The following is a 25,035-nucleotide window of genomic DNA, read 5'->3' as shown; positions in this document are numbered from 1 at the left end:
ATTCTACATTTTCTACTTGTCTTATAATTTTTTTTTACAAAAAGCCAAGTTGCTTTACATTGGACCACCAGGGAAATCCCTATACCTAATTGTTTATGTTGGCTTAAATATTGAATATGACTGTTTAAAATTGCCTAAAGTTTCCTGATGAGAATTTGTAGATCATTACTTTGAAATTATGTAAAAGACAAAGGCACATTTTTTCCTATGCACCTGGAAGGAACCCATTCTCCCAAGTGTACAAAACAGAAAACTTTCCATTTTCTGCACCTCCCATTTTTTCTCCTGGTTGTGACTAAAAATTTGTCACTTCAAGCAGACATTGGCAAATAATCATTATTACTTCTTTCTTCATTATTTGCTTCATGAAGTTATTGATAAACTTCTATGAACCAAGCCCTAGTCTAAATGTATAATGTTCCTATTTTTTAAAAGCCTGTCTCTTCTAGTTTTGTCCTAGCTTATTATGTTGCCTTACCAAATGATGCCCCATTTGGTAGCTTTGGAACTCAGCCATCCCAGAATTTGATAAATAGTCTAACTGTAAGAGCACAGTGTTAGTCGCTCACTTGTGTCCAACTCTTTGTGACCCCAGGGACTGCCGCCCACCAGGCTCCTCTGTCCATAGGAGTTTCCAGGCAAGGATACTGGAGTGTGTTGCCAATTCCTTCTCCAGGGGATCTTCCCGACCCAGGGATCAAACCTAGGTCTCCTGCACTGCAGGTGAATTCTTTACCATCTGAGCTATGAGGGAAGCCCATAAGTGTATAAGACTGGATTAATTATAACCATTGGTATGTGAATAACCATTATCATTTCAGCAAATATGGCTCCATTGACAAAACTGGTTAATCAATCAAAAACTAAAACAATATATTGTATACACATTGTGAATATTCAGTTTTAGGAGACAATGCCAATTGTACATCAAGTAGTTGTACAATGTATACTTCTGCTAGTAATGCATGTTGTTGATCTACATTCCCTCAAATGCCTGGTTCTTTCAAACTTTAAAAATGTTATCAGTACAGCAGGTATAAAAAGTTCGATTTCCTTCTTGCCTGCCCTCCCTGGATAAGGAAGTTCCATTACCGAAGTTGAGGTTTAGAACTTTTCCTACATGCCTGAAGCCAAATGGAATCAAATACATGAACATTCTCAGCAAAATGAGAATTACTGGTGATATTCTAGGCCTGTTATGGTGAAAGGTTTTTAAAATTGAGGAGGAAGAAAACAATTTAAAAATAAGCAGTACCCAGTTTAAGAGCAGAGGAAAATGTATGGCAAAAACCACTACAATATTGTAAAGTAATTAGCCTCCAACTAATAAAAATAAATGAATAAATAAATAAATAAATAAAAGTGTACTCCAAAATTTACAGTGCAGTGAGGCTTATCTGTGACTCATAAAGAACATATTTTCCTGCCTAAAATTCTAGAATAATGGCAAATTGAAATATGAATTTGCACTTGTTTCTGTTTTTCCAATAAAGGAGACTTATTTCTAAACTGTTGGTTAACCCGTTAGAATATAGATACTCTCTTCAATGTGCTATTTGATGGATATAAATATAAAAACATGGAAAATAACATGAGATAAACTATTAATTATCGGTTCTAACAGATCACATTTTCTTCAGAAGACCATTCATCTGTGAAGTTGTGGTCCCATTTCATTCATCATGTCAAAAATATGTGTTCATTATACCACAATTTTGAAAAGCTGTTGCAGTTTCCCATAGTAACTGTTTTATATATAAGTATGATTGCTGTAGCCTTAATGCTAAATTATAATATTACTTTCAATATGCATACTCATAAAAATGCAATGCTGTACTAGAGATAATTCACCTAAAAGAAATGTAGTCAAGGTTTTTATAGCTGATTTATGTTGATGTTTGACAGAAACCAACAAAATTCTGTAAAGCAAATATCCTTCAATTAAAAAATAAATTTAAAATTTAAAAACATTTAGTCAAGGTTTTTACTTCATCAGTGGCAGCCATATTGTGTCATTATTGACTAACCATGTCCCAGTAAAATTACATACTTGCTTAGCATTAATTTGGGCTTTTGTGGGTGGCTCAGATGGTAAAGAATCTGCCTGCAGTGCAGGAGACCCAGGTTCAATCCCTGGGTCAGGATCTTCACAGGAGAAGGAAACAGCTACACACTCCAGTATTCTTGCCTGGTGAATTCCATGGACAGAGGAGCCTGGTGGGCTACAGTCCATGTGATTGCAAAGAATTGGACATGGCTCAGTGACTTTCACACTTAGCATTAATTGCAACAATATAATTCAATATCTCTTGTTTTTGTGGAAGAGAAGCATGTCTAAACAACCAAAAGTTCTTTAGTATAAAGCTATGAAGATTAAAAAAAATAATAATAAACCTTTTCTTAGCATAAGATAGATACTATTTGAATACTGCTCCTAAAAGGAGTCCAAACTCACACTATTTAAATATTTACTTAAAATCTGGGGATATACAAAGCATTAGAGAAACATTTCTGCTGAAAAGTTAACTCCAGGCATCATTAAAATCTTGATATTCTAAATCATAACTAATTAGTGGAGACAAGTGAGCCAAAATTCTTTTCATGATCCAACAAACATTCAAAATTTTACCTTCATTCTTCAATGTCATAAGGGTGAGCTACTGGGCACTGGAGTCTTTAAGAAGCAGATCTATCAGCTTTACTTTCAGACTGGAACTACGATCTAATGATAAGTTACTCTCTCCATGGCCAGTACAGATTTTTTTCTCAAGATAACTGTATATTGGACAGAAAAGCAAAATGCCTCTCTTTTGCTTCCTTTTACTAATATCTGTCTCAAGAACTTAATCACTCAACCAGCAGATATTTACAGGGTGCCTACTATGTACAAGATACAGAATTATGTCAATGCCTGGATAAGGCCTAAGAGACAAAAAGACTGCTTAATGAGATAGAAGAGATAATCATGGCAAAATTGTATTTAATTTGTCCCAGCTTGTAAGCTCACTTCCTGAAGATTCTGAAATGCTAAAATGCAGGCTTCATTGATTCCTCCCCTTTATATCTGTATAATCTTCATTGCTCAGAGCACACTATTTGGCTTTTTGCAACATTCTGCCTTTTTTGTTTGTTTTACCATAATTAGTTTTATCTCATCAATAGGATTATGAACAAACTGAGATGTCATAGAGCCTACCTAAGAGTTATCTGTAACCCCCATAATTCCTGGCATAGTGTCAATCATATAGTAATTCTCCATAATTATTTTTGTTGATTAATCTAATATTCAAGGTTATAATATCAAAATAACTTAGTCCACTTATTCTTTATTCTAACCTCCAGAGATTCAAATGAGAGGGAAAAGGATAAGACTTAGTGTTATCACCATCAACTACTCGTTCTGGACTCTGCTACTAGTCAAATGTTTACAGCAAATTGTGTGAAAACTGAGTAATTTAATCTATAAGCATCATTCTTTTCCTGTGACAGGGGTATTTTGGTATGTAAATTGTAGTGTTTTGCTTCTTAAAACTAGGTTACATAATTTTTAGTTCTAATGCAAACTTAATGCACTACTTATTAATATGAAGAGTCAAAAATAAAGATCTTGGATTTATATATTTTTCCAAAAGAAATAAACTGAGAACTTTATGTTCTCTGGGGCATGATATCATAAAGCATAATGAAGGCAGAACTACTGGATCTGTATTCTGCCAACTCCTGCTATCCAAATTGCCACTGACCTTCCCCTGAAGGCCTTAGAGCCCAGCTATTCTTTTCTTTTCCTCTAATTCGGTGGATGTCCCTTCTCACAGCTATAACTCTACCATAGGGATTTCAACCAGTTAATTGTGAAAAAGGAGTAAAAAAAAAATGTAATAATTTTTAAAATTCAATGTTAGATAGCAAACATAACGAAAGTTGTCTGGAAACAAGTCATATATAAGTGTTAAGTACATTTGCTTTGGTGCCTCCCTTGGGAATTTAAAATATAAATCAATTACCTAAGCTTATGAATTATTGAGAAGTGATCATCTTAACTTTTCCCAAAATGCTGTCTGGATAGTAAATGGGACATTAAATAGATGACCAGATTTTTAAAGTTGTGGCTTGGAAAGAATTTCATCCCGCCAGAGTCCCAAACAATGGAAAGCAACTCTAACATGAGATGACTCTATATCACCTGGTGGTAGGGGATGTTTGTTACAGGTGTAGTAATTGGAAGGCATGATACCAAAGCATCAGAACTGTGAGACAAAGATGAGCGATCCAGTCCCATAATTCTAAGTAGTCACAGGAATTTCTCTTTGGAAGAGCTGCAATAAGTATTATTAAAACCCCTTAGTCAGCACCTTCCTCTATCATTTCCATGTTGCTCTCACTTTATGTACCCCACATTATTTCATCACTGTGTGCAGAGATCAAACCAGACAATCCTAAAGGAAATCAACCTGATTATTCATTGGAAGGACTGATGCTGAAGCTGAAGCTCCAATACTCTGGCCACCTGATGTGAAGAGCCAACTCATTCAAAAAGACCCAAATGCTGGGAAAGGTTGAGGGCAGGAGGAGAAGTGGGTGACAGAGGATGAGATGGTTGGATGGTATCATTGACTCAATGGACATGAGTTTGAGCAAACTCCAGGAGGTGGTGAAGGACAGGGAAGCCTGGCATGCTGCAGTCCATGGAGTCACAAAGAGTTGGATATGACTAAGCAACTGAATGACAACAACCCAATAAGGTCACAGACCCCATCAACTCTGCTTCATTCAGTATTCTCCAGTCTTTTCATGAAGTCCTCCCCCCGTCCAAATGCACTTGAAGTGTTCCTCCTCCTGCCCTTGCCACACTCTAAATTCAACTCCATCTTCATTGCTGGGTTCAGAGGTCACTTCTTACACTTTATTACAGCACAAGCAAGTCTTACCCATTCTTCATTTCTTTTCCCTCATTAACTTTATAGCTTGCTTTGCCTGAGCTATCTTTCCAATGATCAGCTGTCAAGTAAAAAAAAATTTCCCCATAGAATCTCTCTTTAAAAATGTACTTTTTAACATTAATTAACTTATGATGTTAAAATTGTATCTCAATTTTAAATATAGCATCAGAAAGGGAAGTGAACTAGAGACAAATTTCTAGAAGGAAAGCGATGTCTTTATATTGACAGCTAAATCAGAGATGGGGAAAGGGCCGTCTACATTGGAAGACAACTGAAATGGAAGTGAAAGCCACAGAATAACTTCCTACCCACCTGCCTACTAGATATCACCCAATGGACATCTTAGAAACAACTCAAATCCAACATGTCTGAACTAAACTTATCTCTGTCCCTTTCCCCAAACAAAACTTCTCCTCCTCGTCCTCCTCCTGTACACCCCATCTCAAAAAAAGTATCTCATCACTAACTGCTCAAGCCAGAGACTTGAGAGTCATTCTTGAATATTCCTTCTCTCTTACTGTTCAAAATCACCAAGTCCTGCCCCTCAAATAGGACAAGTACTATCGGTTCCCACCACCCCATTCCACCATGTTGTCTGGACATGCTGTCCTCATTTCCTTACATCTAAACCCTCTCCAATCTGGCTTGTCTCCACTGTTACACAAAAACATTTTTGAAGATCAGCAATAACTTGCATGGTACCAAAACCAACAAATTTATGATCTCATAAATTAAAGTTCTAGCAAGAAACAGAATTTACTTACAAACTCCATATATACTTGAAAAACTCACTTCTACAAGAAAGTCTAAATCTTCTTTAATCCATTAATTATAATCCCCTCCACCAAATTTTTTTCAAGAGCTGGAACAAACTGTAGAACTGATGGATTTGGCTCTCCTGTCCTTACCAGAAAGAAGTACTTTCTAGTTATACCTTTATTGGACAAATTTAGAGAACATACTGAAATTTTAGGTTTCTTTTGGATGCTAGAGATACTTTTTTTTTCCTTTTAGAATCAGAGGTTACTGTTAGCCAATAACATAAAGATCTGTTAGTAAACTGAAATTTTGGCTCACACTTTAAAGGCATCAGGAGTGCCAAACTCATCAAAATGAATATTAAATGAAGAAAAGCACCAAGGAGTGAACAGTGTAAGGAAGGTGTGCTTCACTTAACTGTTAGCACATCAAGTACCAATTTTAAATATAATACTAAGAAATAAAGTGTACTAAAGACTAATTCATTTATGTTTTTATATTCAGCAGAACATTATGTGTTTTATTAAAATGAACTTGCAGAGATAAGTATATATCCAATTTAAAGGAAGCTTTATTTGCAGAAATCTTAAAGATATAGAAATAATAAATAATAATGGACATGAGTCATTCACACTTTCATCCAACATTTATTGAGCAATTTTGCATTATCAGTAAACACTAATTGAACTGTTAAATGACAATGTTTAAACTGGGGCACGAAAGAATGAATTATACTATTTCAAAAGCATTATGAATAATAATACTTTGTTAAATACACAAATACTTTGGAAATATCTGTACCAGTCCTTAGGGATACAAACGTAGGTAGTAGACGGAGCAGGAAAAAAGCTCAGAAACTTTGAAGTGTGTGCTGAATATTTTAACCATAAACTCTCTTAACCTCCTGATGCCAGGCACTTGAACCAAATTCATTTTCTAGTCAAACATTGATTTCTGAGAACAAATTGTCAAGTTCTTTATCCAGGGGCACACCACTAAATAATCAGAAGTAGCAGTATCTACTGCTTTGTTTCTCCTCATTTAAAAATAAAAAGTATCCTTCAAGAGAAAAGTTCATACAGTTTTGACATTTACTAATTGGCTTCTAAATGCTAGAAACTTTAAGTGGGTTGTTGCATGTAATCCATCTGACAAATTTATATCATGCTGACTTCCATGTTGTTGAGCTAGACAGGGTTTAGAGGAGACAAGAAAATGGCAATAATACTAATAACAATAATATCAAGGAAAGCAACAGTAGCTAATTTTTCTCTAGCATTTGATAGATGCTAGATTGCTGGATTGATATAGTAACATTTTTTCTTAGGCAAGTCCCTAGGACTCAAAAGAGACTTGGATAACTCACTTAAAAGTCGAGACCTCATATATTAAGTATGGGTAATAATAACCACTTTCATTGGAATGTGAAAATAAAATGGAATCATTTGTATAATTTTTAGCACATTGCCTGACATTGAGTAGTGTTTGTTCAATAAATGATAGCTTATAACTATGTATAACGTCTCTTCTCATTTGATGGGAAACTTGGTCACAGGTCCTTTGATTGTTAAACTTACAATTCCCTTTCACTACATTTGGAACTCTCCTAACTTAGATTAATAAAGCCATGTTGCTGTTCCTCTCATGGTTAGTCAGTATTTGAAAATTACCTAAAATTTTCTGACCAAGATTTGCACTTTCCTTCTAGTGTGGAAAAATGAAAACTCTCCCTTTGCTGTGCCTTCAATTTTTTACCCTTGGGTTTTGACTAAGTCACAAATACTAGCAGATGCACTCCCTACTTTGGGGGAGATCTAGGTAAATAAGTGGTAGTAAAAATTCCCCATTTGTTAGCTTGTTGGGAGAATTTTTAAAAAATCCTGAAGTCTCTTGTTAATAATAATAAGTTCCTAGTGAATCTTATTTCACTTATAGCATGCCAATGAAACACAGCTTTAAGACAACTGGACAGAGTCCTTTTGGGAGGGATAAGATGGGAAATGGAAAGACAGAGGAAGAGAAAGAATTCCAAAAAGTATTGGGATTGAGTTAGTTTTGTACTTGATATTCTATCTTTTGTAATTCCCAACTCTTGTTTTTGTAATATTTCATAATATCACCCCACTGACACTTCCTCAGAAGTAATAAAAACATCTTCTATAAAACCTATATGCTTATTGTGCCTGTCATCGTGTAAGCCTTTGTAGCTCTTCAGCAAAGTCTATCAGATGCTGAGACATTGGTAGAGACCATCTTTTTTAATCTTCAGCCCTCAGTTCTTACTTGGCTTACCTTTTGAGTCTGCTGTGTGCTTTAACAGTGGACAAATGGCTTGCCTGCCTTGCTCTATCTGGTTTTGTGATACTCCTTTCACTATTCATCAATGAATTGCAAAGCCTGATCAATTACATCAATGTTTCCACAAAGCTTTCAAATGAGAACAGTCTGCAGTCACTTGCAGAGAGTCCTGACCCTTCAAATGCATCTTGTTCTGTCTGATTTCCTTAATCATTTCTATTCTCTCTCTCCCTCCCAGGGCACCAGTCCTCCCTTGAAATTCCAAAATGTGAAACTTAATAGCATCCCCCGCCCCCCACTTCTCATTCTGCTCACCTGATTAAACATGCATATAAGGAATCCCCATTTCTTTTGCGCTTTCTCCACTCAGATAGGCTTGTTTTCTTGCAACACTCCTGTACTTTTAGTTTAGAAACCACTAATGATGTTGCTGTATCTCTCTCTTTCACAACTTCCCACTTCTCTGTCCAGAAAACAATTACTTCTTCAAGGCCTAGCCAGTGTTTCCTACAGAACCTATCTTACCGCATACCTTCAGCCTGTTGACTTTAAAAAGATGCACAACAGGAGAGTTGTGAGTTAAGTTTTATTTGGAGCAAAATGAGGACTATAGCCCAGGAGACAGCATTTCAGATAGCTCTGAGAAACTGCTCCAAAGAGGTAGGGGGGAAGATCAGTATATATGTGATTTTGGTGAAGGAGGAATACATGCAGTCAAGCACTGCTTGACTGTATTTTTGCAGGAGGTTTCTGCTAGTCATGAGAAGCAGATGTCACCATGAAGGAATTTAGTGCTTTTCTAGACATAAGGAGATGCAAGAATTGGGCTCATAAAATCAGCTTCTGAAAATCTCTTAGCTCTCTGAAGACCTGTTCTACCAGTTTTTCCAGAGCAGAGAGTGCCTCATTTCTGATCTCCAATCTGAACTCCCTTCAGTGAGTGTTGAAAATCAGCAGCTGAAGCAACACATGATTTAATCCTTGTAGAGGCAGATGGCAAGTGCTAATTTGTAGTTGACAAGCCTCATGCAAAGTTATCCATTGGTACTTTATGAACGAGCGGAGTGGTCAGCAGACTACAGACTATTTTTTATGGCCCATGAGCTAAGAATGGTATTTACATTTTTATATGGTTCTGAAAATTTTTTAAAAGGTTAATAATACATAATACTAAGTGAAAAGTGTATGGAATTCAAATTTCAGCCTTTATAAAGTTTTCTTTGAACCCAGCCACGCTCATATGCATTTGGGTATATGTTGTCTCTGGCTGACTTCAAGCTACAACAGCAGAGCCGAAAAGTTTCAAGAGACCGTATGGTCCACAACATCAAAAATATTTACTACCTGCCTGTTTACATAAAAATAAAAAATTTGTTGACTCCAGCTCTGTTACCTTGCTGCGCCAAATGTAGGCCAGCAGCATCAACATCACCTGTGAGCCTGTTAGAAATGCAAACTCTCTGTCTCCTTCCCAGACCTACTGATTAGATTTACTGATCTTTAAATGGATCCCCAGATGATTCTATCCATAGTAATTTCTGCGAAACATTGCTCTGGCTCTCATCATGCTGTCTTAAAATTGTCTATCAATATTTTAAAAGATAAAAAAATGGAAACATGACTATGCTGTTAAAAATGTATGAGTTACTGCAGATGTATGTAATTTAAAACAAATTTTGGGCCACTGCAAGATAGTGCAGTGCAAGATAGTACAATTCAGTGGAATAAAACTACAGTGTGAGACTAAAGCAGAAATAAGAAAGCCAGGAGGAAACATGAACCAAGAGTTAGACCACTTGACAATGTACTCATTTAGTAACATCACATTTCAATTATATTTATATATATTCCATATATTCATATAATCAATGATTATTCATAATTAAATTCAATATATATTGAATAGTCTATTTTAAATTAATTTTTGTTGAAGTATATTGATTTACAATATTGCATTAATTTCTGCTGTACAGCAAAGTGACTCAGTTATACACATATATACATTAATTTTTATATTCTTTTCCATTATGGTTTATCCCATAATATTAAATATATTTCCCTGTGCTATACAGTAGGACCTTGTTGTTTATCCATTCTATATGTAATAGTTTACATCTACTAACCCCAAACTCCCAGTCCATCCCTGGCCAAACTCCTAATCTTTTTTTTAATGTGTAAGCCTCATTAGCAATAATCCTTAATACGTTACAGGTTATGCTATAATTAATTTGCCATAAATTTGAATTTTCTTATTTAATAATGCATAGCAGTGATATGATTTAGTTATGTGAATATGAAGTTCTTGGTGCATGAAATAGGGTAAGAGAGACCTATTCAATATCCCTGTTGGACCAGTCAACAATTCATATGTGGCATCAGGCATTTATAAGTGTCAGCTGATTGTATAGCTAACATTACATTTAAAGTCATGGCAATACTTTTACTATTATATTTATCAAAGTTAGTTGATAGCTCACATCTGCAACCCTATGGTAACTGAGGGATCTGTTTTCACCAGGATGCAATATTTATAACTAACACTAGCTACCACCAGGGGGAGTAGAAAAATCCTCTGCAATTGAACAGCCACATATTAACCACCTCAAAAGGTTAAATGAATGACTTTTTAAGAGATACTGCCTATTTGTTAATTCAATTAGTCAGTCAATGAATTGTTACTGAATCATATGCTGAGAACTGTGCTAGATGCTAAAAATATAATATTGAGCAAGCAAATAACAGTCCCTGATTTTATGGAGTTCACATCTAATGGAGGACATGGCAGTCTTCAGCTAATCACAAACGTAATGTATAATTATGGACTGAGTTAAGTGGTATGATAGAAAGTTATACAGAGTTATCTATGCGGGTATTTGACAGAGGAAGCTGACTTAGTCTTGGGAGGTAAGGTAGGCAGGAAGTCTTCCCTATTCCCAGAAGAAATATCTTTCAGGTTATGTTTTAAATGCTTAATAGAAGTTATCTGGTGATGTGTTAGGAGAGGTGGGAAATGCAGGAGGTTTTCACAAAAGAAGAGAAAGAATGATGAGTTCAAGGAATTGGAAGTATACCATGTAGCTGAAGCAGGAGGAGGCAAGGGGAAAGGGTAAAATATGATGCTGAAGAAGTTGACAGGAGCCAGATCAGATGGTTTCCTATAAACCAAGATAAAGATATGGGCCTTTATCCTAAGAGAAGGAATTGGGAGAATGAATTTGGGGATGCAAATATATAATTGGATGAAGATTAGTTAGAAGCCTATCCCAGTACTCAGACAAAACATGATGGAAAGCCAAACTGGTATGACGACAGTAGAAATGGAGTAAAGACATTTAGGAGCTAAAGCTGACAGGAGTTAGTGATGAATTTGGTTATGGGACATAAGGGATAGGAAGATGTGTAAGGATGACTGACAGTTTCTTGCCTAATCCAACTATTTAAGTGATAGTGCCATTAGCAATGATGCTAAGAAACTTGCAAAACCTTGAGAGTATGTTCTCACATAATCAAAACCCTATGAAGTCAAGGGGAATATTCAGTGGAATGCCAGTTAATTATATACAGGTTTTATTGAATATACCACAACTATTTGATTTTCATATGTTCTTATTGTCTTATTAGTTTAGTACTAGTTTATTAGTATCTCTAAATATGCAAATAAAGATATTTAATTTTGAGAAAGCTAAATGAATGACCGTACCTAGATTTGCAAAGAAGGAATATTTCAGAAAGCAGTTGGTAGCAAGCTAACCTATGCAGTGTATTACTTGTCTGGATTACATGTTTAATTTTGGTGGAGGTAAAGTAATTTTTAAATAAGACTAAAATGTAATAGAAACATGACTCAATACACAAATATTCATTTCACACAACAGAAAAACTTCCACTCCACTAAAGTATCTGTATTTGACTGTTTTAAATGTAGTATTATTTAAATTAGAGCAATATGTACTAAAGTTAAGACTAATAAATACTTTAAGAGTGAAATTAAAAAAATCAACATTTTTTTATGTCATAAACTCTTTGACCATGATGTCTTCTATATGACATGTACTAATCTGTTTGCTGCAGTTACTCAAGTTATTCCCATATTTTATATTTAAGGAGGTGTAAATGTTTTAAAAGTGTATACTTTAAAGGTGTAAGCATACTTTGAAAGCCATATGTCCAAAGACAGAAAACATATGTGTGAAATTATTTTACTATTATTATCTAGTTGGATGGAAATGTAATTCTCCTTTGAAACTGCTTGACTACTAACCTTTCCAAAATAAAGTCACTTTCACTTTTGAAAAGTTGACATAGCTTAGAATGTGTACATTCTAAACTATGTTGTCAGCCTTTGTGGATTTTGGTGCAGGCCACTTAAGAGTGAAAAATACATATGGTATGTAGTTTTTCAAGTTATCAATTGGTTAAATTTGATTATTAAAATCAATAAATATTTCTTTAAGTATTTAGTTAATGCAATGTTTTTTACTAAATTATTAAAAAGGACCACTTAATTTTTTTAATATTAATAAAAGTAAAAACTGTGTGTCATGTGGAATTCTCTTATAAAGGCTATAGTTTTCCTATGCTTTAAATGTGTAGATATATTCATTTACTGAAAATCATGCCCAATTGATCACCTCTCTTCTAAAAGTGACATTATTTTACCATTATTAGTTCAATAGTTATTATTAAACTCATTATTGAATATATTATTAAATGTATATTATGTGCAAGATACCATATTAGTTTCTGTAGGTGATGTAAAAGGCATATACTCCACATAGGACACATTATATTCTGCTATTTCACACTCAATTCTGTACACTTTTCATGGGTTTTGATTATTTATTATTTACTTTAACCAAGTAAAGAGTTGAAGAGTGATAAAAAACATACTTATTTCATTAAATCCAAGAAATTAAACTCTTTGGGAATAAAGCAAGTACAGTATACTGCAAAGTAAAATACTGGAATTGTCTATCAATGTTGGTAATAGTTAATTTTTGTTATAGTCTATTTAAGTTTTAATTTATTATTAATTTTTATTAGAGAAAATACTGCATAATAGTTTTATATCATAGAACTCCTACTGAAAAAATTCTAAGTGAATTTGTATTTATTTGTAGTAACAGAAGGCCACATAAATAAAAGTTTAAAAGATAAAATCTTAAATTGTTAATATGTGTGTCAAGAGAGTGACAAGTATAAATCCTGTCATGACAGCATAGAATCAATGTATGTACACCATTTCTTCATCACATTAGCATTTTCTGTTAAGAAGCTTTAAATGCTGATATGGCTTTACAGAAAAAAAAGATAATGTTTACCTTTGATACTTACTGATATTACAAACCTTATCCAGCTCGGGAGAAGCACAGTTGTCCAGCTGATCATTTTTCACAGGAGACATTGTATACATTACCTAAATTATTACCTTGACTATGATATATATATTTCATGGTGACATAAGTAGGACTTTAGGGAAGGTTTTATTAAATTCGAATGATAGCTGGGAACAAATCAGGTCAACTGACATTTTTTAAATCGATTGACTCTTATATAACTTAAAATAGCCACAGAAATCACCAGGTACCCAATATTTTTAAGAATTGGAGACTATCAGGTTGTGGATGTATATATATACATTATACATTATAATATAACCCTTGGTATTCTTCTATATACAGTAAGAATTAACACATTTAATACTAACAAAATTATTTACCATAAATAACCAGTCTCTAACCTTTTATATTAGGTTGGCTATACATATATTTTTCATGTCACTAACATGCCCTGACAAAGCCAGCCTTTCGGAGAAGTGAAGTAGGCAACAACCATGTAAGTGAGATTTGAGGCATGTTTTCTCTTTCAGCCCATCAAGAAATTTAGCTATTGGAGCCACATTTTCAGTGTTAAAATATGCCTCTCTGGATGGGATCTGAGTTATTAGGTATTGCCTAGGATGAATTTGTGTATTAAATCTTCTTGATAAAAGCAAGATGCCAGCAGGTATGTGTACAGAGAGGGTTGGGGTACACACACCTGGGAGAAGAGTCGAGTGATCATAATGGAGACAGTATGGTAAGGATGGAATAGTACTGAAACAGAGATACTAAAAATGAAACTGTCTTAACATCACCTTCTGCCAAGGCTGACCTTGGTCTCTGCTACCTTGATCTTTACTTTGTCCTAAGGCAAGGCTTATGAGGCCATTGATTTATGTGAGATAGCCTTGTGTGAGCACAGTTTGAAGCTTGAGAGTGTAAACTTACCTGCGTGTGCACCTTAACCTATTTCTCCAACAGTGAAAACATCAGCAGGCAAACTCAGATCTTCACAAACTTAAAATGAGTGACTTCCTGTGCACTGCCAGGACAGCTGCTGGGGCTCTTTAAAATTTTACATATTACACTATTTGAATGTCAATTTTTCCTCTATGGAAAGCTGGCTTTCAGTAACTTTTTCAATACATATTAAACAAAGGAAGTAAAACCTTTGTCATCATCATAAGTGAAAGTCGTTAAAAAACAAAGCAAGGCAATTTAATGGTTGCCATTCTGACTACTGGTACGTTTTAATACAGTAATTTTAGTGCAACTGTCTGGATGTCAAAATCACCATTTTCTTCTTTTATTTCTTGATTATCAATAATGTATACAACAGACATTCCCAACCATATTCCATTTCCAATCTCTCTCCAATTTTGATAGAGTTCTACTCTCCACTTTATTTTTGTATTATTTAATTTCATTTATATAATGATTTTATATTAATTTTATACTAAAAGAGCTCTTTAAATTTTTTTTTGTCAAAGAGAGTTACCCTCCATGATTTTATCTGTTCTTCCCCCAAACTATCATTCTAAAAACATTTTGTGGTATTAAATATATGTGTAGGGATCTAACAACAATTAAATTTAATCGAGAATCCCCTGTTTAGTCTGGAGTTTAAAATGAGGACCACATGTTGACCCACTTTACCTAACTTGTAATATATTTATACAATCAAATCATCATGCTCAGGAAGTCTATAGAATGCCAAATGGCCCATTCTGTGTGTATGTATGCTTAATCCCTCAGTCATGTCTGACTCTTTGTGACCCCATGGACTGCAGCCTGCCAGGTTCCTCTGTTCATGGGATTCTCCAGGCAAGAATATTGGAGTGGGTTGCCATTTCCTACTCCAGGTGATCTTCCTGACCCAGGGATCAAATCCGCATCTCTTGTGTCCTGCATTGGAAGGCAGATTCTTTATCACTAGTTCGACGTGGTAAGCCCCATTAAAATAGCATGAAAGAAAAAGAGTTAGTTGCTCGATTGTATCCGACTTGTGGGACTCTTTGCGACCCCATGGACTAACCCACCAGGCTCTTCTGTCCATGGGATTTCCCAGGCAAGATTACTGGAGTGGGTTGCCATTCTCTTCTCCAGGGGATCTTCCTGACCTGGGTATTGAACCAAAGTCTCCTGCATTGCAGGTGGAGTCTTTACCTTCTGAGCCACCAGGGAAGCCTAACCCATTCTCTAGAGCAGTTTTTTCAGCATTTGTAACTTGATATCCCCTTTTGAGAAACAAAAGTTCAGTCTTTGCCCTCATTTATCCTGAAATTTTCAGGTCACTCCACCAAGAATTTTCAAGAGCTTTGTTTTCTAAAATGTATTATAAGAAAATAATAGCTGGGTTTTGTATGCCCCAATATTGAATATTAAGACTTTGTTTAAGGAGAAAACAGAATATTCACATTTTGTCTTCACTAACTTAATTGTTCTTATGCTTATTTTCTATTTGTTTAATATAAACTGTGATAGTGATTAACACTTTGGCAAGGGTGTCTGTTTAACACATTATTTGATAATAAGATAGACTGAGACTTTTGTTTTAGGTTGCATTAAAATGTTATTTACCAGTTAAATAATATGTAGTATGTCACTAATATGCAGTATGTACTATGTAACATGTAGATGTAGTATGTCACTAATTGCAAATGTTTTACTAGTTCAGAGGTAGGTCTAAAGAGGCTAAATAATAGGAATCACCTAAGTATAATGGTTGAATATTATTGCAAATAATATTTGGGGCATGTTTATGGGAATACTTACAATTATTTTTGAAGGATGGTGATAATTGGCCTATAGATGCTCATGGATATTGGCTGATAACCCTAAAAGAAAGCATTTTAAAAAATGCAGTAAGAACTCTATAAGTAAGGCAACTATTCATGCTATTCACATATAAAGCATTAACAGGAAACAATGAGGCTGATATCCATTAGTGACAGAATAAAGACAGTTTCATTTATACAAAATGAATTAAAAAAAAATTAGTATAGCAAGTACATCAGTGTCAGTCCTTCAGTTAAAGAAGAAATTAAATATCAGTTAAATGTTATAAATGAATCGGCAAAATTCTAAGCTAAATATTAAGTTAAAACATCATTTCATATAAAATAATTACAGATCAGTAGTACTTAAGTGCTAGCTATATTACCCATATGTATTAAAACAATACTGATAGCTGGAAAAGGAAATAACATTTGAAAAATCACCATTTCCATATCAGTTATTTTAAAAGTATCAATTGACAGTATTTATTTTGAGATGTGGAAACAAAATGAAAACAAATATTAGCTAGCTACATCTTTGCAGTAGAACAAATAACTTTGGTGTAACAACATTAATATTTAGCATGTTTTAAGTATAAAGAGTTTCCCAGAGCATACTAAACATGACCCAAAAGTTTTAAATACAAAATATAAAGCTGTGGAACCGACTCAGAACCCCAGAGTTGATATAAAGATTAGTTTAAGTTGAAGATATTTTGAGATTCAATATATTCAGAAAAAAAGCCACCTGGGAGCTTCCCTTATCTGACTAAAAGCAACAACTTCTGGGAAATGAGGCTTCTATAAACCCCCTCTCCAGGGGAGTTTTATGGCTCTTGAAGATAGAAAGACCACTCATACATGTATAGACAAACATTACCACAATCTTATAACCTGTCAGTTCTCCTAAAAATCCATGTGTCTTTCCTAATGAAACCTATTTGTTTTTTCCATAGAAGCAATTTCTTACCCTTCCTTTTTCCCTACTAAATTAGGTATTTATGCCTTTAACTTGAACCATTAAACAAGCCAGCTGCTTTCTTTTGTGGCTTCATATGCATATGAAATAAACCTTTTACTTCTTTTAATCTCTCCTTTGTCAGTTTAATTTGCAGACCTCATTTACTGAACCCAAGAGGGTAGAGAGAAATGTTTTCCTCTGCTACAAAGCTAATTCTTTCATTCAACTAAGTAAGTAAAACAGTATGCTGTAAAGACCATTTCTCCTGTGATGAGAAATACATATGAAATGTTAATTACCATACTATTTGAAACATTAAAATATTATATTAGCTCATAATCATCAATATAAATTAGCATTTAGCATGCTTAAAGCATAGTATATAATATCTGTGTGATAAAATTTAAAGCCACAATTTAAATAATTTAATGTAACTACCCCTTTAATCATCCAAGATACAATGGACCATAAGAACAAATTGTTAAATTTTTCATTCCTATAACAATAAATAAAAATAATTGTTCTGAATTCAAAGTTGTAAAAAACAACTTGGATGAAACTTTGCTGATTTACTCTAACTTTCAGAAAATACATTTAATGTTATAAATTAAAAAACTGAACCAGTATTTTCTCTCTTTCACAGCTCCGAGTAGCACAAAGATTTATTGAAATAACTATGTGAGAACACACAATCACATTAAACTTCTATTTTAATGAAATGGTAGAGGACTTATAGTATATAAAAACAATTTCTTCAGGAAAAGGGATGTAGAACTGGTTCTACCTAGTATGTTTCAAGAAGCAGAGGTACAAAATTAGTGGCAATCTTGGAGCAATGGTGAGACTCCATGCCTGATGAAGAAGTTGATGGCAAAGTTATTAGTCTATACAATAAGAATTTTACATAGCAATGCTGTAAAGCATAAAACCTTTTAATACACAGTAATGACATGTTCTACCTGCTGTAGCATACACTTAATTTCACTATCCTGTACAAGTTACCCTTTCAGGGACTAAGACATTTGTGGTCAGAAGGGAACTGCTGCCAATGGAATTACAGCCCCCTAGTGTTAACTGTGGCTATTGCAGTCAGAACAGTATTAGCTGTGATTGTGGTTATGCCATTTATTTGTGAAGGATTTATTTATTTCAAATTCCCACCCCACCCCTTGGGGAAAGATTGATATATCTCATAATGAAGCATTTCTGCTCATTCATAAAAAAACAATATGATAATTAGAACAATTTCTTCAAAATCTATTAACTGAAAATATACTTTCAGGTGTTTCTAAAATGTTAGTGTTCAGTTCAGTTCAGTCCATTCGCTCAGTCGTGTCCGACTCTTTGTGACCCCATGAATCGCAGCACACCAGGCCTCCCTGTCCATCACCAATTCCCGGAGTTTACTCAAACTCACGTCCATCGAGTTGGTGATGCCATCCAGCCATCTCATCCTCAAATGATAGTGTACATGCCTAAAATTTTAATTAATTTTGAAGAAATCTGGAATACCCTGCTGCTGCTGCTGCTAAGTCGCTTCAGTCGTGTCCGACTCAGTGCGACCCCATAGACAGCAGCCCACCAGGCTCCCCCCCCCCACCCCCTCCAGTCCCTGGGATTCTCCAGGCAAGAACACTGGAGTGGGTTGCCATTTCCTCCTCCAATGCATGAAAGTGAAAAGTGAAAGTGAAGTCGCTCAGTCCTGTCCGACTCCTAGCGACCCCATGGACTGCAGCCCACCAGGGGCCTCCGTCCATCGGATTTTCCAGGCACTGGAATACCCTAGGGGAAATTAAATCTTTTTCTCAATTTCTGTGTCTCTTCAGCCCTACTTGATTTGCTCCTCCCCGGCAACCACAACATTCTTTATATTGTTTTGCATCTATCACACACTCTCCTTTCCCAGCCTTTTTCTCTCATTTGTACATAAGTCTAAGATATATTTTCTGTTCTTTTTTAATCTATTTTTAATTGGAGGATAATTACTTTATAATATTGTGTTGGTTTCTGCCATATATCAACATGAATCAGCCATAAGTATACACGTTTCTTCCCTCTTGAACCTCCCTCCCACCTCCCACCCCATTCCACCCCTCTAGGTTGTCACAGAGCACCAGATTTGAGGTACCTGTGTCATACAATAAAATCCCACTGGCTATTTATTTTATATATGGTGATGTATGTTTCAGTGCTACTCTTCTAGTTTTCTGTCATTTTAAGTTTCTATCCATCTTACTGAATAGTTCTTTTTTTTTTTTAAATTTCTTTCTGACTTTTATAGATTTTTCTCTTTTGCAGGCTACTGACTCTAGATAGAAAAGAAAGCTACTTCTGATCACAAACTCACTCTGCATATCAATCCAAACACTATACAATTCCCTCCCACAAAAATAGCATAGGATATTTTTGAATCTCATATATGCAATCTTATTACCTCCTAGGCTATTTATAATTGCTTTGAAAAGTGACATTAAAGGTAATTTTGTGATTGTTCAATCTGGCTTTTCCTATGAAAAGTACTGTTATTTTGCTTTCAGCCTACCCTGAAAAACGATATTACAAAATGGTGGTTTCAATTCAAATTGTACTTTTAAAGTCCTAAAAACTCTGTGAAATATTTAATGGATAAGTTTGCTGTTTTATTTTCCCTCAATTGAAATAATGGGGGAAAAGTAGGCATTTAGAGTGCAGTGTCTATCAAAGAAATGCCTATCTTAATGTGGCTAAGAGTCATCACTAAAATTCCAGTACTCAATCCTGAGTTGGATGAGGAAATGCTAACATTACGAAAGAGCTGAATGTACTTCTTCAGAATAACATGGATAGTCCACATTTAAAAATAAAGGGTCTTTTTTCAGGATTAAAACACGACCACATTTGAACCAAAATGTACCCTTTACTGCCCACTTTGACATTTAAAAAATCTAATAAAGCATAATTTACATGTAATAGAATGCACATATTTAAAGTATAGTCCAGTTTTGATGAAGGGGTACACACCTCTGTAATCACCATGCTGATGAAGATGGAATGTTTCCATCCTTCTGCTCCATTGTAGTCATTTCATCCCCACCCCCTTTCTCCAGGCAACCACTTTCTTACTTTGATCACTATAGATTATTTTTGCAGTTCTAGAAATTCATAAATTGAACCACACAGTACGCTCTTCTCCTTTTTAATTTCTTCTATCTTTTGTTCAAAACATTTTTTCTTTCTTTCATGGAGTCTTATTTACAGACTGTTGAAAGCAAACATATCACCTTGCTTTATCCTGTTGATTTAGTAACCTTACCTTTCTCTTCAAGTTACCATGGATTCTTTAATATCTCAATCTTTGTCTAACACAATCCTGCCCTTAAAAGCATGTATGCCAGAAAAAAAAGATTAAAACAAGTGTTGGGGGATGTAAATAAGATTTTTAATATAAATTTAAATAAAATGTATGTATTTTCTTAGCCATTATAAGATTGTTTGTTTTAATGGGGAGTTTATTAAATAGTAAATGTGTGTGTGCATGCTCAGTTGTGTCCCAGACTCTTTGCAATCCTATGGACTATAGCCTGCCAAGCTCCTCTGTCCATGGCATTTTCCAGGCAAGAATACTAGAGTGGGTTGCCATTTCCTTCTTCAGGGGGTCCTATGCAGGAATCGAACCCATGTCTCTTGTGTCTTCTGCATTGGCAGGCAGGTTCTTTACCAGCTGAGCCACAGGGGAAGGTCTAAATAGTAGATACCTATATAATATCTTGGGTAGAAAGTACCAGTTTTTTTTTTAATTTATTTTTTAATCGGAGGATAATTGCTTTACAATGCTGTGTTGGCTTCTGCCATACAACAACTTGAATCAGCCTTAAGTATACATATGTTCACTCTCTCTTGGACCTCCCTCCCAAACCCGCCCCCCACCCCAACTGCATCCCACCCCTCTGTGTTGTCACAGAGCACCGGGTTGAGCCCCAGTTTTTATGTTCAGGTTTCATGTACTTTAAAACATTTTTTTGATGTTGGTAGCTAAAATGTACAACAACTGAAAGTTCCAGGGCTTCCCTGGTGGCTCAGAGGTTAAAGCATCTGCCCAGAATGTGGGAGGCCCGGGTTTGATTCCTGGGTCGGGAAGATCCCCTGGAGAAGGAAATGGCAACCCACTCCAGTATTTTTGCCTGGAGAATCCCATGGACGAAGGAGCTTGGTTGGCTACCGTCCAAGGGGTCGCAAAGAGTCGGACACGACTGAGCGACTTCACTTTCACTTTACTAATGTGCTATAGTACACCACTATTGTAAAAGAATAATGCAAAGCCAATCAAAAGGGAGGCAGTTTTGCTTCATAAATATCTTCTGAATAGGTGTAACTTTAAGGAAGCATGTTCCGTTTTAGAGATTTAGAAAAAACTGACGGCAAGCTTGAATCAACTGCTTCTTATGGTATTCAAATAGTATATACACAAATAGCATATACATAAACGTTTTCTGATATAAATGCCTCATTTCTGGAAAGGATAGTCATGTTTGGCAAGTGCTGACTGGATAGGATTCAATAAATGAAATAAATGGACTAGCAGTTTAAGTTTGTGCTAAGTCACTTAGTCGTGTCTGACTCTTTGCGACCCCATGGACGGTAGCTCACTAGGCTCCTCTGTCAGTGGAGTTCTCCAGCAAGAATGCTGGAGTGGGTAGCCATTCCCTTCTTCAGGGGATCTTCCCAACCCAGGGATCGAACCCACGTCTCCTGCATTGCAGGTGGATTCTTTATTGTCTGAGCCACCAGGCAAGAATTTGAAACACGTTTTCCTAATTAATTGCTTTTGAACACGAGTACTTTGAACACCTCCCTTTTACTGATTGTGCAGGACTAAAATAAATTTAGTAACAAAAAATAAGGATAATAGAAGCTCTGATACAAAATTTGTTAACATTTAGAAGTGTAAAACAATTAAGGATTTAGACAGATAAGTCAAGAACGTATTGCCTGGCTCCAACCACAAATTTTCTTTTGTTTTGTTTGCCAAAGCCTCTTAGTATATAAACAACCTCTGCCATTCCCAGCAGGTACATCTGTTAAAAATCTGCAAGTTTTCAGAATAAGCAAATCTATAGTGACAGAAAGGATCCCTCGTTGCCTAGAGCTGTCTGAGGGAGGAAGGGATATAGAAACTTGAGGAGTGGAGAGTGACTGCTATTCTGCATAGGGTTTCTTTTGGGGGCAAAACTGTTCTAAATTGTGAGGATGGTTGTACAAGCTCTACAAGTATACTAAAAATGAGTTGCATATTTTAAAATGGGTGAATTGTATAATATGTGAATTTTGCCTCAATGAAGCTGAAAAGATCTTGAGGGTAAATCCATTACTTCAAATGAAAAATCTTAAAATAACTTTGAAAGATTAATTGTATTATTTAAAAATCTATTGGGGAATATATTGATTTCATATAATAATAGCATGAACATTTATACATGTAAGAATCATTAAAAGACACGTTTTAGTTTAAAATAATAATTCTAATATCTGAAACTGCATGTGTAAATGTGTCATTTTGTAGTGATGGGTAAGCTGGGTCTGGACATTAAAACGAAAAACTAAATGACAAATATGGCAAGATGACTAAAACATTATGAAACCTTTTGCTTTTAATTGAATAAGAGACATTCAAAGGTCAATTTTTATCTAGGCTTTTTCTCGCATCAGCAAATATTTATTGCTTATATATAATGAGAATGATGTGAACTTTTCTATTTGACATGACTCTTTGATCTTAATACCAAGCCATATATTCCAGTGACTTCTCTGGTGAGGAAATGTCAAGTCTCTAAGCATTTAATAAATGGCCAAGTAGAAGAAACTCTACATTCTTTATTATGGGCAAAAATTGTCTTTGATACTTCATTTTGACTTCTCTAGTCATGTTGATATTCATTAAAAGTTATTGGGGAAGGGCTCTGTACCTTGTTATGCAAATTTATATCTTCCTTTCAGCTTTTCTTTTGTTTAAACTGTACCAGCATATATATATATATATTCACAACTGGTGGTTTTAATTTAAAAAAATAAATAAAAAAAAATACAAGACACTGAATTCAGAATTGAGTTACAAACTAGTGACAGATTCTAAATAATCCATAGGGTTTAGCTCTGATTAGTATTTGGAAGCTGATTCTTAAAATATTTATAGAGAGCAGGTGGATTTATTTGGTATGCTTAAATTTTATTTAAAAAAATCTAGCCATAATATTTACTCAACTTGAAGTGACAAACTCCACTGTAAAAATTATAGGAAAAACTCAATACAAAAATACATTGTCAATCTGAAGCTATATATCATAAGAAAACATTTTAAATTTATAGAAAGACAAGGTGGAGCTTTTCAATTTGACATTAATTGATTTGCATTTAAAAGGCAGGTAGCGTGCTTAGATTTGAGTTTGTTAATTATGAAAATATATGACTATTATATGAAATTAAATTGACTATTAATATGAAATTAGATTAAAATAAAATCAATTATTATGCTATTAAGATCAGTTCAGTTCAGTTCAGTTGCTCAGTCATGTCCAACTCTTTGTGACCCCATGCATGCCAGGCCTCCCTTTCCATCACCAACTCCCAGAGCTTACTCAAACTCACATCCATTGAGTCAGTGATGACATCCAACCATCTCATCCTCTGTCGTCCCCTTCTCCTCCCGCCTTCAATCTTTCCCAGCATCAGGGTCTTTTCAAATGAGTCATTTGTTCATACCAGGTGGCCAAAGTATTGGAGTTTTAGCTTCAGTATCAGTCCTTCCAATGAATATTGAGGACTGATTTCCTTTAGGATGGACTGGTTGGATCTCCTTGCTGTCCAAGGGACTCTCAAGAGTCTTCCCCAACACCACAGTTCAAAAGCATCAATGCTTCGGTGCTCAGCTTTTTTATAGTCCAACTCTCACATCCATACATGACTACTGGAAAAACCTTAGCTTTGATTAGATGGACCTTTGTTGGCAAAGTAATGTCTCTGCTTTTTTTTTCATTTATTTTTATTAGTTGGAGGCTAATTACTTTACAATATTGTAGTGGTTTTTGTCATACATTGACAAATAATTTCACAATTTGTATGGAGATACAAAAAAACCTCGAATAGCCAAAGTAATCTTGAGAAAGAAAAATGGAACTGGAGAAATCAACCTGCCTGACTTCAGACTATACTACAAAGCCACAGTCATGAAGACAGTATGGTACTGGCACAAAGAAATGTCTCTGCTTTTTAATATGCTGTCTAGGTTGGCCATAGCTTTTCATCCAAGGAGCAAGCATCTTTGAATTTCATGGCTGAAGTCACCGTCTGCAGTGATTTTGGAGCCTTCAAAAATAAAGTCTATCACTGTTTCCACTGTTTCCCCATCTATTTGCCATGGAGTGATGGGACCAGATACCATGATCTTAGTTTTCTGAATGTTGAGTTTTAAGCCAACTTTTTCACTCTCCTCTTTCACTTTCATCAAGAGGCTCTTTAGTTCTTCTTCACTTTCTACCATAAGGGTTGTGTCATCTGCATATCTGAGGTTATTGATATTTCTCTCGGCAATCTTGATTCCTGCTTGTGCTTCATCCAGCCCACCATCTCTCATGATGTACTCTGCATATAAGTTAAATAAGCAGGGTGACAATATACAGCCTTGACGTACTCCTTTTCCTACTTGGAACCAGTCTATTGTTCCATGTCCAGTTCTAACTGTTGCTTCCTGACCTGCATACAGATTTCTCAGGAGGCAGGTCAGGTGGTCTGGTATTCCCATCTCTTTCAGAATTGTCCACAGTTTGTTGTGATCCACACAATCAAAGGCTTTGGCATAGTCAATAAAGCAGAAATAGATGTTTTTCTGGAACTCTCTTGTGTTTTTTATGATCCCATGGATGTTGGCATTTGATCTCTTGTTCCCCTACCTTGTCTAAATCCAGCTTGAACATTTGGAATTTCATAGTTCACGTATTGTTGAAGCC

General features: G+C 35.2%; 1 protein-coding gene across 3 annotated transcripts in view; it reads right to left on the bottom strand.

Annotated features, from left to right (window-relative positions):
• HTR2C (5-hydroxytryptamine receptor 2C) overlaps positions 1-25,035 on the bottom strand; it is a 329,358-nt gene that overhangs the window by 284,443 nt on the left and 19,880 nt on the right. For all 3 annotated transcript variants that reach the window (XM_043896129.1, XM_043896128.1, XM_043896130.1), the window contains exon 2: positions 16,094-16,155. The gene's annotated coding sequence lies outside the window, so the exon portion shown is untranslated. The remainder of the gene's footprint in view (positions 1-16,093; positions 16,156-25,035) is intronic.

This window comes from Cervus elaphus, chromosome X, assembly GCF_910594005.1.
Source record: "Cervus elaphus chromosome X, mCerEla1.1, whole genome shotgun sequence".
Classification (NCBI taxonomy): domain Eukaryota; kingdom Metazoa; phylum Chordata; class Mammalia; order Artiodactyla; family Cervidae; genus Cervus; species Cervus elaphus.
This window is presented reverse-complemented; position numbering and strand designations above follow the sequence as displayed.